The 14,936-nt window shown below is 30.9% G+C and overlaps 1 protein-coding gene across 1 annotated transcript in view; it reads right to left on the bottom strand.

Moving 5' to 3' along the window:
* Positions 1-9,571, bottom strand: part of LOC107437564 (uncharacterized) — a 40,360-nt gene extending 30,789 nt beyond the window's left edge. Inside the window, exon 1 of the mRNA XM_016049623.4 lies at positions 9,276-9,571. The gene's annotated coding sequence lies outside the window, so the exon portion shown is untranslated. The remainder of the gene's footprint in view (positions 1-9,275) is intronic.
* Positions 9,572-14,936: the final 5,365 nt, after the last annotated feature.

Below are 14,936 nucleotides of genomic sequence, written 5' to 3'. Positions count from 1 at the left end.
GATAGGGATGTGATCAGCGCGCCAGGACGTTGGAAAGCATCGCGTTCTCCGAGCTTAACTCAAAAGACAAGGATACTGGTTTAAAGTATAACACACACAAAAAAAAAAAAAAAAAAAAAACTTCCAATCAATGGAGCGAAAAAAAAGTGTATCGGGAACGTATAATATGGGTACAAATACACATACTACGAATACTAAAAGTATTTTTTAACAATGCGGGAATCTAACCAAGGCATTGATAGCCTCATTAAATAGGATCACTCAAATTATATCAAAACAAGTATAAATTTTCAAATAGTAAGCACGTTGTTTACTGTTAAATCATTTTTTTTTTTTATTTATTTCGATGCACCATTATCTTAATGTAATCTCATGCATTCGAACAAAAAAAAAAGATAGTTAAAATTCGAAAGCTTTAAAGATTATATTTGTTTCAGAAAACCATAATGCTACAAAATTTAACCAGCTGCCACGATTTTTATTTTCATTTAATGACTTAATTGTGACGAATAGGCAGGTACAATAAATCGTCAATTATCTCTGTAAGTTTGAAATGGATATTTATTTGATTAGTCATTTCTATCGATAACTTTAGGAGAATAATCGCAATTGGCATTATCAGTAGCAATTGATAGGTTATAATAAAAATATATTTCGACCAAAATACAACTTCTACTCGTTATAAATGTCATGATTACGAAGATATAATGACATAGTAATGCTATGTTTTGTTCTAGTTAGCGTGAGATAGTTTCGGTAACGTGATTAAGGGAAGTCAGAAGTTTAAGAATATTCTCAATATGGATGGGAAAAAAATGAAATTAAAGAATGAAATATACATTTAATCATAATATTAGTCAACAAACTATATTAGTTGTAATAATATATATTCTATATTAGTATAAATAATATTAGTTCAAAACTAAATAAATTACACTGGTCCATTTAATTTCTTGTTTGCAAAGCATATGGAAACATCTTTACTGCACAAAATGAGATATTTAGTCGAGAGCATTTAATAGAAAAATTATGTTAAGGGCGATAAGCAACTAGACTCAGATTAGTGCCTGCAATCTATCACTTCAGTATTGTAAATTTTTTTAAGATAACATTTAAAAAAAAATGTTAAGTGAATTTCCAAATATTTTAACTAATCTGAATTTATAAAAAACAATGTCAAGTGGGATTCCAAAACTCTTTATTAATCTGAAACTCAGCCTACTTTATTAAAAACAAGGCCTTTGTTCTCAGTGGCTAAATGAAAATTCACAAAATGTAAAATCAATTCCAGCGTATAAACAGAAATGGACAAGTAATTAAGTTTTTAAAACGGCTAGTAATTGAGATTTTAAGTTTCAAATGGCGCGAAACGAGCAAAGAAATTTGATAACAGATTTTGAACGTTGACGCAATAAAAAATGGTGAAATTTAAAAACAAAACAAAAAGGGATAAAAGAGCATTTAAAAGAATTCATCATCAGTAACAGGAAAACACAGCAAGCTAACTACGCATTGTTTTCTATCCTGACGCGGATAAGGGAAATAGAAAACAAAAATAAATCTTAAACCGCAAACACGTAGGCCACGGTCACAGCAGCGGATCGCCTCTAGCAGGAAGGGTTCGCTACAGACGGCCGATGGGGTGAAAATGGCCCACGGCGCTGACGCCGTCGTCCCGGACGAACGAGGTCGGTTTCTGATAAAGAACGCCGATAAAAGCTCCGCGGGACGATAACAAAGCAGCTTGAAAAATGAAGCAATATCATTTAAAAAATAAAAAAAGATACAGCGCTTTCCCTTCCCTACAACTGCCTGCTGTTGCTGTATGCGACGGCGCGTGGGTAAATACGATTTTACTGTTTCATAATTGCCTCGGCGAGTTTTCGCCCAAAAAGAAAAATTGCTATCGATTCGTTGGCGACAACATCGCAATTGGAGTTCGGCGGAAACACACGTTTTGACTTGATAGATAAGCTCATCAAATTCTGACAGCTAGAAGTTAAGAATAAAAATGATGTAAGTTCTACGGCGTAAATTAGCTTTATCATGAACAACTCCTGAAGTAAATAAGTTTTGACTACTGAAGCTTTTCGCGATCAGCACTTTATATACATATTTAAATCATTTATTTATTTACTTTGAAATTTTAAATTTACTTGTCAGCAGCTTTACTAATTATTCTTCCCGGAGCTACTTAACTATTTTTTTTTTTAACTTATCAATAGAAAATAATACTGGTTTAAATAAATGAAATAAACAGTTCACAAGTCAATTATCAAACTTTTATGCTTAAAATTAATCTAAGTAATACAGAAAATGGATAATTTTCTTTAATATGCTTTAAAACATAATAAATGCGAAGGTTAAATTTGTAGAAAACGTTTCAATTATTGATATTAGCAGTAAAAACTTTTATCGCTAAGAATATTGTGTCTTTTTCTCATAAAATGAGATATTTCAAAGTAATTTAGTATAGCAATTATCCTACAGTTTCTTACGTTTAACTTGGATTGTACAAATGCAATTGTAGTAAAATTTAAAATAGATGCGTAAATTATCAACCAGAAAAAATCAACATCCCCGATGCATAAAGAAAAACGAACTTTTTACAAAAAAGTAGTGAAATAAAGAAGAAAAGTGACCCAAATAGGCCAGAGGGAAGAAAAGCTGTCATTGATCACACATTGCTGTCAGTACACACGGACGCAGTCGGGGTTCTTGCGGCAAATAGAACGGGAAGAGAGGGAGTAGAAAAAAAAAATAGCTGTGAAAGCATTGAAAAATGAAGGGTATGAAAGATGCGGGATGAAAAAGATATGAGAGAAAGCAGGCTTTGGTAAGTCATCTCTTAGCGATGTCTGGCAACATCAAAAAGACAACGCCCCTTCTCAGTGGATAGAGAGAGAGTGTATTAGACATTTATAAAGACAAAAATGATAAGAGTTTAATATTTCTGAGAATTTGCTTTCATTTAAGCTTACAGAAATTACTTCAAATGTGAGCAAAGTTTATCAGTAACTATCAACTAATTCGATATAATATAAAATAATTTTTAAATTCACGATTCCATGAGGTTTTCTATTATTATTATATTATCGTTGAGTAGACACACGGTATATGTAAGGTTATACATCACCTAGCAGCAATATAACTCATTGGGCCAATATTCATGAATATTCGATCAATAATTGTTCAAAGGACAGTTATTTTTCAGATATTAGCCCTATATCGAATTTTTCGATTCAACAGATGATTTACAGTCACTTTACAATCAATATCGGTTTTATATATAATTGTCTGATTCCCCTGATATTTTATAACCTATATAGGTTCTATATTGGCCAATGTAGGCCCTATTTAGGTCATTCTAGGACCAATATTAAGAAAAATAAGGAACATCAGGATAAAAGTTAAAAATCAGGACAAATTATTTTGAATCAGGACAACTACGAACCCTGCTTCTGTAATCTTGATCTCAACTCAGAAAACATGGAAATTCCTAAGTTAAACGTCGGGCCATGGTGATCTTATTAAAGGTGTCTAGGACTAAGATTCTATAATTCGGTCTACTTCTCAATTTATTACCGCTAGTCAGTATTTAACATTTAAATTTTTTTTTTTTTCATTTGTATGTGTAAAAGCAAGTGAACTGCATTGTGATCAACATGGCAAACATAAAATTGTGCGATTTAAAGCAACAAATCATATTTCTGATCACTGCAATGGATAAATTAAAATGCTCGTGGTTTGTTTATTTTAAGATTTTACAATCACAACTTAAAATGACGGATTTGATCGTTAGTGTATAGCTTCCTTTTTCAATTCAATTCATACTTAAGTATGAATTGAAAAATCATTCATTGTTTTTATTCTTCTTCGGATGATTTTACAATAAGTTTTCCGATTAACTACTTAAACTTAAAGTAAATATTACTAAAAACTATTTAAAAAAAAAAAAGAACGTTTAAAGAAAGATAATATATTATAAGTGATCTGCTAATAACCAATGACACTGAATCGATTGCTAATAATTGTAAATAAAAATATATAGTTTAACGTTGAATCTTAAATACGGTGTTAATTAAGATGTTCAACTGAATCATGTTTACGTTCAAATTGAACCACTGTTAATAATGTACTATAATTTCCCTAAACTTAGCACCATTTCAAGAATGCAGCCAAAAAAAATAGTATTTAGGCGTTGCTCATTTGCGTAGCATATGTTTCAAAATTGCTGTTGCAAAGTAGGAATGAAAACAAATGTTAAGTGACAATTTGAAAAAGAAAAAAGAAATGGAACCGCAATTGGGAAGCCATGCCAATGACGCAACTACTTTTTTTCTTCTCTCTCCCTGCACGGGGTCAAGTCATTGTATAAAAGAAGAATGACGGAGACAGGCATCGCTCGCAAATAACTCTGTCTGCCGCCTACCGCGACCACTAGGGTGGGGCAGCCGCACGTGAAGTGCATACAACACGCTACAACTTTCGTCTCGAATCTGTGCTTGAGAGAAAGCGCTATTTCGATTATTTTCAGATCATAACGCACTTACCCCTTTTTAGACTTCAAATTAATCTTTTAATGTGGACAACTAAGCAATTAATTTCCAAGCAAAAATCAGTGTACACTATTGACAACCATAAAACAAACAGGACATGCATGCTTATATCAATTTAATTTATCTTAAATCAAAAAATAAATTAAAAAAATATTATTTTATAGATATCATAGATACCGATTATTTATTAATAAAAAATAATCACAATTTTTATTATTCAAAATTCACGAATTGTACTTCGATTTTGACAAAATTGCTACATGGAAAATGCTCCGAATGAAAATTTCACCAAATAGAGAAAATTCACTTGTTTTTTGTTAAAAGCTACATTTTGATTAACACAACTGATTTGAAAAAAAATAATAATTAAAAAGCATAAAATTATGAAGAAAAGTTGATAAATAATAAATTTTTTTTATCCACATGATGCATACGAATTAATACGAATTATTTATTTATAAAAAATTAAAACGAATTACTTTTAATGCTCAAAATTCACAAATGTTCCAGATTTTTAACAAAACTGTTTTACTACGAGTAAACATTTCATTATACTAAGAAAATTCACTTGTGGTATGCTAAAAGCTACAGATCAATTCACACAATTGATTAGAAAATCAATAATAATAATTTTTAAAAAAAAGCACGTGCTCTGTCTACACTCGGAATCGAGCCAAGAAACTAATAAAAATAGAGCCCTATATCATCCCGACATATAGTGCAAACGATTTTAAATTCAGTTTGCTGAAATGAACGGTCAGAATAAACTGAGTAGACACAGACAAAAAAAAAAAAAAAAAAAAAAGAAGCTTCGTCACATATTTAAAAGTTCACGTTTCATCAAAAATCACTCGATTTCGTAACGTCTAAAGTAACGAGAGATCGTCGAATCGCCAAAAATGAAAGTTCGGTTATGAAAAAGCACAAGCGCAAACAAAACTAACGTTGTTAGGGAACGTTTCACCGAAACGCTTAAACACATGAACCGAATGATTCACTATTTGCTCATGAATTACCGATAGATATTTAAGCCCTGTTTAATCTATGTCGCGTGTACTAGAGCTCGAAAAGAAAAATGCAGAAGCATTTTTTCCTTATCAGAGGATACAGCTTGAAGTGAGGAACATCTGTTGATTTCCTGTGTCTGACAAAAGGAAATATAAAACATTACCTGGAAAACATCCGGAAATTCGCAACACCAAATGATCATTGACTACATTGTTAGACATATTGTGGTGCGCGTTGGACCATAACATCTTTCAAATTTGTTGCAACCTTAATATGCCATTATCCTGCTAGTTAAACTTCACCACAAGATACTATGGTTTAAATTGCACGGCAATGTGGTTTAACGCAACAATTTATTAGGATTGAAGTAAAATAGCTCTATATGGTTCGAAGTGCCGTATGGTTTTAGACATATTGTGGAGCGCGTTGAACCATAACACCTTTCAAATTTGCTGCAGCCTTAATATGCCATTATCCTGCTAGTTAAACTTCATCACAAGATACTATGGTTTAAATTGCACGGCTATGTGGTTTAACGCAACAATTTATTAGGATTGAAGTAAATTAGCTCTATACGGTTCGAAGTGCCGTATGGTTCAACGTTGAACCGATTTTTTTTTTCAGAGTAAAGGCAATATCCTTCCTGAGCAAAAAATTATTTAGTCACGTTTAAAGCAAAACATATTGGAGCTACATACTAAAATAATGTGTGCCAATGTACTAAAAAAATGTGAAAGTTAGCAAAGGAAAACAGATTTCGTCTCCAAAAGCGACATAGTCCAATGAAGCATCCAACAGACTTTTAAATATGAAGTTATGAAACGATGCAGTTCATTTGAATATCGTTAATGCGATGAAAAAGTTCGGTGTTTTATGCAAGATTTTGGAAAACAAGTAGTTAAGCATTTATATATATATTTTTCCTAAGTGGCGCCTCAAACTCGGGTGTCTATTAGAAACATAGCTATTTTCCATTTTGTTAGGTTGTCGTTAGTAATAAAATTGTAGTAAGTAAAGGTAGTAATAAAAAGTCAGTTATACGTTAAGCATTTACTTAGATTGTAGTAAGTGAAGTTCAGTAGCTTTAAAAAACTAGTTATAAGTTAAGTATTTATTAAGATTTTTTTGTTAGGTTATCTTAAATAATTATAGCGTTGAATAGTTAGCTATACGTTAAGCATCTATTTATTATCTATTTTCTTTTAAAAATGGCTGTAGAAGTTTTAAACATAAACGGTGGTATGGCGCCGCATACTGTCATACCAATGATTGTTGACGGAACTTGTCTTTTACGAGCAATAGCATACATTGTACGATACTCATATTGTACGATACTGCGGCTTGAAAGGTGAGTGAGGAAATAGAACAGCACGTGATGAAACATTGAGATGAGTCTTTTTTTTTTTCCTCTTCCTTTCTTTCTTTTTTTTTTAAAAAAAAAAAAATCTTATATCGCGACAGAGATGGAAATAATTCCATTACTTTTGCTGCCTACTATGCTGAAATGTTCCGAGTTCATAACTACGGTGGCTTGTGTTATTTAATGGCTGCCGGACAGACTTTAAATTATCATAAAATTTCAATACAACTTTGGCTGCATCGTGAAAATAATTAAATTTAAACTCAAAGCCACAGGAAACAGCTAGATGGTGAAAAAAAATTGGTTAATATACTGTCTAAAACTAAGTTACTTGAATAGGAGGGGTTAAATAATTAGAATATTTAGATAAGCTCTGCGCATTCGGCTTTGTTATCATTAAATATTGTATGTTGTTCAAGATAATTTTGAAAGAAAACCAAGTTGGTCGCTTAAGGTGGTTTGTTCTTTGATAAAATACTCCGCAGAAAATTAATTTGGGATATAATGTAATAAAAAAGAATATTGATTTGTATGAACTAATTTCTTAAAATAAATTTCTTAATTTAAATCTATAAATTTTTTTTTTTTAATTTATTTACATCGAATAATTTTTAAAAAAATTTTTCTTCACACCTAAAAGTTTATAAAATACTTTAATCAGTAATAATTTGTTAGTAGAACGTAAAAATAGAAAGCAATACAGCATAGCATATCTAATTTCTTATTATCAAAATGAAACAATAAGAAAGTAGATAACGTGATAACCCTTAGTCTAGCACATTACCTAGGAGTGTTCCCCAATATTTAAATTTACAACTACAACCGTATCTCGATAAAATTGCGTAAAGATAACCATTGACAGTCTTAAAATAAAATGATGAAAAATATCACTTCATAGATGTAGGTGAAAAAGTATTAGAATTCGCCAGAAATGTATACACAAAATACGAAGAATGTTTATTGTACACTAACATAGAAATTCGTAAACTACTGCGTCCCCTTTAACACCACCCTTACTGAATAGTAAATTTTATTATTAATGTATTAAAAAAGAAAATTTTTCTTCAATGTTAACTATTAGTAAAAGAAACAAAAACTGGAATAGAGTTAGAGGCTCTAAAAATGGACATGCTACACCATTTGCTTTAGAAAGAAAGGAAAAGAAAGGACATTTAATTTCACTATTTTTGATAATTAGATTAACATTTAAGAAATAAATGGCAACAGATAATTTTTTTTTCTGTAACTCTATAAGATTATCTATACGCTATGTTGCTAGAGTAAGGGGGAAAAGACAGAATGTACAAAAATGTTGCACAAGTAAATAATAGAGGGAGTAACAAAAACGTAGGTGAGTCACAATTTCTTTTTTTTTTTTTTTCACAACCGAACTTTTTTGGCGAAAAGGGATATGTATTTATATAATTAAACATTCGCTGCTGAGTGGGAATTTATAAGAGTAATGAAGAAACGTGGGTTGAGTTTTAAGATCACGTTTACTATATAGATTTAGACTTTAAGACAGAATTGGGAAGTATGAATAAAAATTATGTATTGTACTGCCATTGAACGAATCTTTTGCAATGATTTCTCATTAGAAATAATAAGACAAAACTTAGTTTGTTTGACACGAAACTCGTTAATTTCAGCACATTTTATTCAGCGTTAACGAAGATCACGCATACATAAACCACCTGTTTTATAGAATGGCAAAATAATAAATTTTGCATGAAAATCGAAAAGCGCATCATTAGAATAGTTTATCATGGTTGTCAACATTAACCTTCCTAATCACTCACAAAAATACAGAAATAAATTTTTATTTTTCAAAAAGGAGAAAATTTCACGCCAACGGCGCACTGACGGGGAATTATAATGTAAGAAATTATAAATTTTCTTCGATATTAAATAGTAAAAGGAGAAAATATCGCGCACTGCAACGTTAATACAACAGTTTAAGCTTTGTTTTAAAAACAAACTGTTAGCAATTCAATATTTTTAAATTTTCAGCACTTTAAAAATAGCTATGCTCTTTATTTTTAAAAGTTGAACGCACGAAATAAATTGATATAATATATATTTTACTTTACATTATACACCTTTTACACAATAATAATAAGACAAGAGCTATGAAATAATTTGAACTCTAGTTCATTTTTCATAAATAGAAAAATAATTTTTAATTAAAAATTAGTGAAAAATAACAACACTCAAATATTATATTTAAATTTGATTGCTTTTTTAAAAAAATATATTCTTAGAAAACTATACAACATGGAACAAAACAAAATCGTTGAAATTATTTGCAATGAATTATTAAAAATATTTGACTATTAATTAACACTTACCAGTCGTAGATGGTCGCTATCTAAAAAATCATCCTTCGTACGAAGAAAACAAACTATTAGATTCACAGTGATAAATGTTACACAAAATCCTCGCCGAATGATAATGAATTATTAGTTCAGAACAGTATCACAAATACAAAAAATCGCACAGTCGTTTGCAAACGAACATTCGAAAAAACGGGACACAGTCGCGTCTATCTCCGCGGAACTCCGGCCGACTACGAACTTGCGTCACAGATTTACACCACAATTTCACAAATAGAACTTATCTCACTCGCGGCTCGTTGCCGACTGTGGCTGTAGGGTTACCGAGAATCGACATTATTGCTCGTTCCGCCTGGTCGCCAAATGCGGGTCGCGGTAACAACGCCAAGGGATCTCCATTGGAAACGAAACCCATTGCGAAACAGACGATGCGGATGATGGCCCGGTGTTGGATTTTTTTGTTTTAATGACGTCAGTTTATGCCTCAGATCGTAGTTTCGGCTTTATTTATGTTGCTAGAAAAGGCACATCACGTTTAAAAGTTATACCCGGAAATCGGAAACGGGATATTTTAACAGCCTTTGATTTCGGATTTTAGAAAACAGAGAAGCGATCCTTTTTATTGGCATTGGTAAATATTTAAAAATAGATGATACTTGGAAAAAGTTGAATTATTTTTCTGTTCCTATCAAATTGCTTTGAAAGAATTGATGAATATATTAATAAAATGCATACACTTTTAAATATCGAATTGTAAATGTGGCGTATGTACCACTACGATTTTTAAACATCACTTCACTAATATATAAGACATGCAAACTCGATTCAATCTGAAGATCTCTTTTGATAGATTGTCGGTTTATATTCTCCACACATTGGTGACCCGGACGTGATATGAACTTCCCTACAGGTAACGCCCACTTCGATGAATGGTGCACATTGAACAATTTACTTGCTAATTGTGACTGCGTCATTATCCTCCTCGCGCTTTTGCTTTTCAGTCTCAATTACATTCAACGGAATCCACCACTCTCGACTGCTAACAGCAACACAGGAGAGGCCACACACACAACCGTGAACTTAATACAGCTCTCACAAAAAACGCTCCAAACAAGGTGAACTAATACAGCTCTTACCTCAAGCGCTCAAATCCGGTAAACTTAACACAGCTCTCCCGGTCCTTCGCGAATGCGGCAACTAGTGGTATCTGTTCATCGAATTCTGTCCGTGATAAAATTCTGGTGTGGGACTATTGTGGCATAACTACCACTTAAATTGTTAAACATCAATTCACTAGTATATCATTCACTATCAAACTAGTATATCATTACATATCAAACATCAATAAACTAGTATATAAGACATGCTAGCTCGAATCAATCGTGAGGTACCTTTTGATAAATGAAGATTGTCTGTTTCTATTCTCCACATAGTAAACACCAAGAATAAAAAATTCTTCAATTGGTTAATTACTGTAAAAAAAGTTTAACAATGAAAGTTCTTACAAAAATATATTAATGAATATTTTATCTTAAAACCATAGTATGCATTAAAATCCTCAGTATCGTGATGTGATTAAACTGCGTTGTTTACATTCTTCGTTTAAATGTTATACACCTTTCCTCTGGGAATTCTGAATACCTCCCCACTGTCTGGAACAATAAAGAGACTACATTAAAAATTTCTTCAGATGCGTAATTTTCAAATTAAAAATTATTTAAGAATCATTCATGCCGAAATTTTCAAGTGAACAAAAGCTATTCACTTTTGAAATGCAGTTTTTAATTTTATTAATTATAAGAGTGAAATATATTTTGAACAGTTTAGATTTGGATGAAACAGAGACGGGATTCTAAAAGAACTAATCTATAAGATGTGTAGTTATAACAAGTAATCTTTTTCCTGCACTCTCTAAAGATCTGATTCAACATTTGGCCGTTACTTAGAGCCAAAATACGCTACGAATTCGCTGGTACCTTAATAAAAGGCTAAATGAAACCATAGTACGAGTAATTAAGTATAAGAAGTACGTTAATATACAGTCCCTAGCCAAAATATTAGACGCACTATAAGATTTATGTAAAATCTTAATTATCAGGCGATACTACATAGCTATATTGTTTATACGTTACTGAAACCGGTTTGCATTTGTTTACGTTCGTGTATCAATTGGTTAACATTGTAATGCAATACGTTAAAAATAAATACAAATAGGAAGTATATAAAAAATCTCCTGAATAAAAACCCATTACATGTATGTTTCAATATAAAAGCATTGCATACAAACTGGCGCAAAACATGTAATTATTAAAAAAACTACAGTGCGTCTAATAATTTGGTCTAATTATTATAATATACTAATATAATTATTATAATATACTGATATAATAAATATTCTATATTTATATAATATATCGTCTAATTTACCCAATCATCAAATTTATATTATATATCGTCTGATTTGACCAATTGATACACGAACGTAAACAAATGCAAACCGGTTTCAGTCGCATAAAAACAATAAAGCTGATTAATATCACCTGATAATTAAGATTTCACATGGAATCTTACAGTGCACCTAATAATTTGGTCAGGAACTATAGTAGAATAATATAGTTCAACGTGGCACTATATAACGGTTGAAGCAAATTTATTCGATATATTTAATTTCACATAATCCAAAATTTACGATACTGTATTTAGAGATGAGTGGTTCTCACCCGCAGACATATATATTGCAAATGGAGAAGAACCTATTCAAAGGAATATATCGAATGGCATTTTGAAAATATAGAATTTCTTCAAGCATTGATTTCTAACCCACGCTTTTGACGCTTATTACGGTTCTAAACAATAAAAAATAAATAAATTAATAATTTATTTGGAGATTAATATTTCTCTGTAATGTGAATGCTCTCTGTTATATAAAATGTGTTAAGTGAAATTTTGAAAACATCCAATTTTATCAAGCATTAATTTACTCTTCCCCATGTTTTTAAAGTTTATTATGGTTCTAATCGCTTTAAAAAAATTTAATGGTGTTTTTAGAGATTATTAGTTCTTTTCTGCAGATATATTGCAATTAAAGAATCTAAGTGTTGAGTGAAATTTTGGTGCTTAATAACCTAGATATTTCATTAGCTCTTTCCATTTCAAATAGAGTGAAACCCCGCTATAGTGAACTCCCGGATAAAGTGAACGAAATGTTTGCTCCCGTGCCTTGCTATACCCATATAATTCTATTTTTTGTGGATATAGTTAACTAAATATAAGGGGAAATTGGATATTATGAACTTTTTTCTGTCTTCGACTGATTTTTTTCCCTCAGAATTTTGATATTTCAACATAAAATACATATACCGATTTTTAAAACAATCTATTAAGTGGAATGCAGCCATAAGCATTTTTTTCTTATTTGCTTCTTCTATCTCAGTTTCCCATTTCTAAATAAAGGCCATCCCTAAATTTTTTTGTACGCAAGACGAAGAGTAATAAAAAATAAAAGTTAACACATTTTTTGTTACTACATATTGTTTTTTAATCCTTTTTGTCTTCCTTTTTATTGGTCATTTATTTAAATAATGTGTAATAAAAGAGTGTAATTTGGAAAAATTAGTTAAAAATGTTTGCAGTACGGATATAGTGACCTCCCGGTTATAGTGAACCGAAATTTCGGTCCCTTGAAGGTTCACTATAGCGGGGTTTAACTGTACTATTTTGTACGCAATTTCAAAGAAAATTCTTAACTTCTGGCTAGAAAGGAAGGGGGGAGGGAAACACAATTTTTGATATAGCATATTATATTACGGAAAAAGCTTTGATTTTAAGTAGGATTTTTTAATTTTTCAATTAATTAGGGTTCAAATCCTTTATTAATTGTAATACTTTTAGCAAAATGCCCAATATTATTCGCTTGATAGGCATTTTTAAACAAAATTCTATTGTAATTTTAATGTTTATATTGGAATAAATAAATAATAAAGTAAAGTTACATTCGAAGGTAATTTCATACAAAATCATTTCTACTCGTTTAATTTAATATTTTTTGATCATTGTATGTTTACATATATCGTTATTATTATAATTATAAAGTAAAGATACCACTATAAGGTGCCGAAAAAATGTATAGACTGTGATATTTTTCTGGTTATTCTTTTTTAACTGTAATTTTAAAAAATGGGCTTTTTCAATTGGTCAAGATGTCGAAAGCCTCTCTGTTTTATGTTTAAGGTAGTGTCAGACAATGAGAATCTGGTAAGAGGGAAGGAGAATAGAGAGAAAAAAATCTTCAACATATGCATCAGAAAATGAAATAATAATAATACATTAATGATACAATAATAATATTCTAATATTAATATTAATAATAATAATGGTAATAAATTTTTAAAAAAATGAAATCCATTGGTTTTTCTTGATCACTAAATTTAAAATTAGAATCAGAAAGTGAAGCTACAACAAGATATCAAAGTAATATCTTTATTATAGAATTTTTCTGATTACTCAAACGTGTGGCAATAAATCTCAAGAAAATGTGTAGTATAGCAGATATTTTTCTGGTTATTCATCTTCATACCAACTCAAGCCGGAATAAAAATGCACGTTAGGATACGATGTTATTCCTATTTTAAATTAAACCATCTTTTGAAAAAATAAAAGAAAACTATGTAATGATAATATAGTAATAGTAATAATTATAAAAGACAATAAGATATCAAAACGAGTATTTTTGATTGTCTGGTTGGTAGGACGTTTTGCTCGTGCTCGTGAGAACGTGAGTTCGAATCCCATTCGCGAGAAGAATTTCCGTGTATTAAACGGTGACTGGTGCACTTTAAATCTGTCGAGGTCACAAAGTCCTATAAGTTTCCATAATAAATCACTACCTCTGAGGAGTATTGAATTGGAGATTGATTGTTCAGGTCAAAATTAAGATTTGTGGATGAATGAATGGAGTATGATTGAATCCTTCCTGCAAAACGGGCTGTGACGTGTGTGGTGCTGAGGCCGTATTCTTGGCCAATGATGGTGAAAACAAGAACCTGAAAAAATAAGAAACGCACCCTCTGCCTTTTTTTTTTCTTTTGTTACACAAAATGTAGCAATGGATGTCAAGACCCGTGTAGTAAATGATGACTGATGCACGCTAAATCTGTCGAGTCGCAAAGTCCTCCATGTTCCTATAATAAATCAATTCCTCTGGGGGTACTGATCCAGGAGTTTCCTTGTCGTCTGCATTGTGTTCAAAATTACAAAACTAGGGAGTTGAACATTAGTAGTCGTAAACCCAAAATTGGGTCGGCTGTTCAACAACGGATATAAAATAAAATAAAATTGATGTCAAGAAGCGTACTTAACTAGTTTGCTCATTTTCAACTCTAACTCAAAAAAGAATATTAATGGCATTCTTTAAGATATAATTTGGGCATGATATTATTTCAACTTTTAATCAAGCCATCTCTGGGAAAACATAGAAAAACCATTTATTAGAAAAAAAAGTTGTGACAACAAATTAAGATGGAAGAAAATGACTTTTGTACGGCATCTTTCCTTTTACACAAGCATATAACAATAGATATCAAAAAGAGGTGTACTTTTTCATTTTCATTTAAGCTAGAATAAGAAAGGGAAAAAAAAGAAAGCTTGGTTGCTATTGATTTTATATATAAGAAGAAA

This window comes from Parasteatoda tepidariorum, chromosome 6 (assembly GCF_982258835.1).
Source record: "Parasteatoda tepidariorum strain Cologne lab strain chromosome 6, Ptep-v5.0, whole genome shotgun sequence".
Taxonomy (NCBI): Eukaryota; Metazoa; Arthropoda; class Arachnida; order Araneae; family Theridiidae; genus Parasteatoda; species Parasteatoda tepidariorum.
This window is presented reverse-complemented; position numbering and strand designations above follow the sequence as displayed.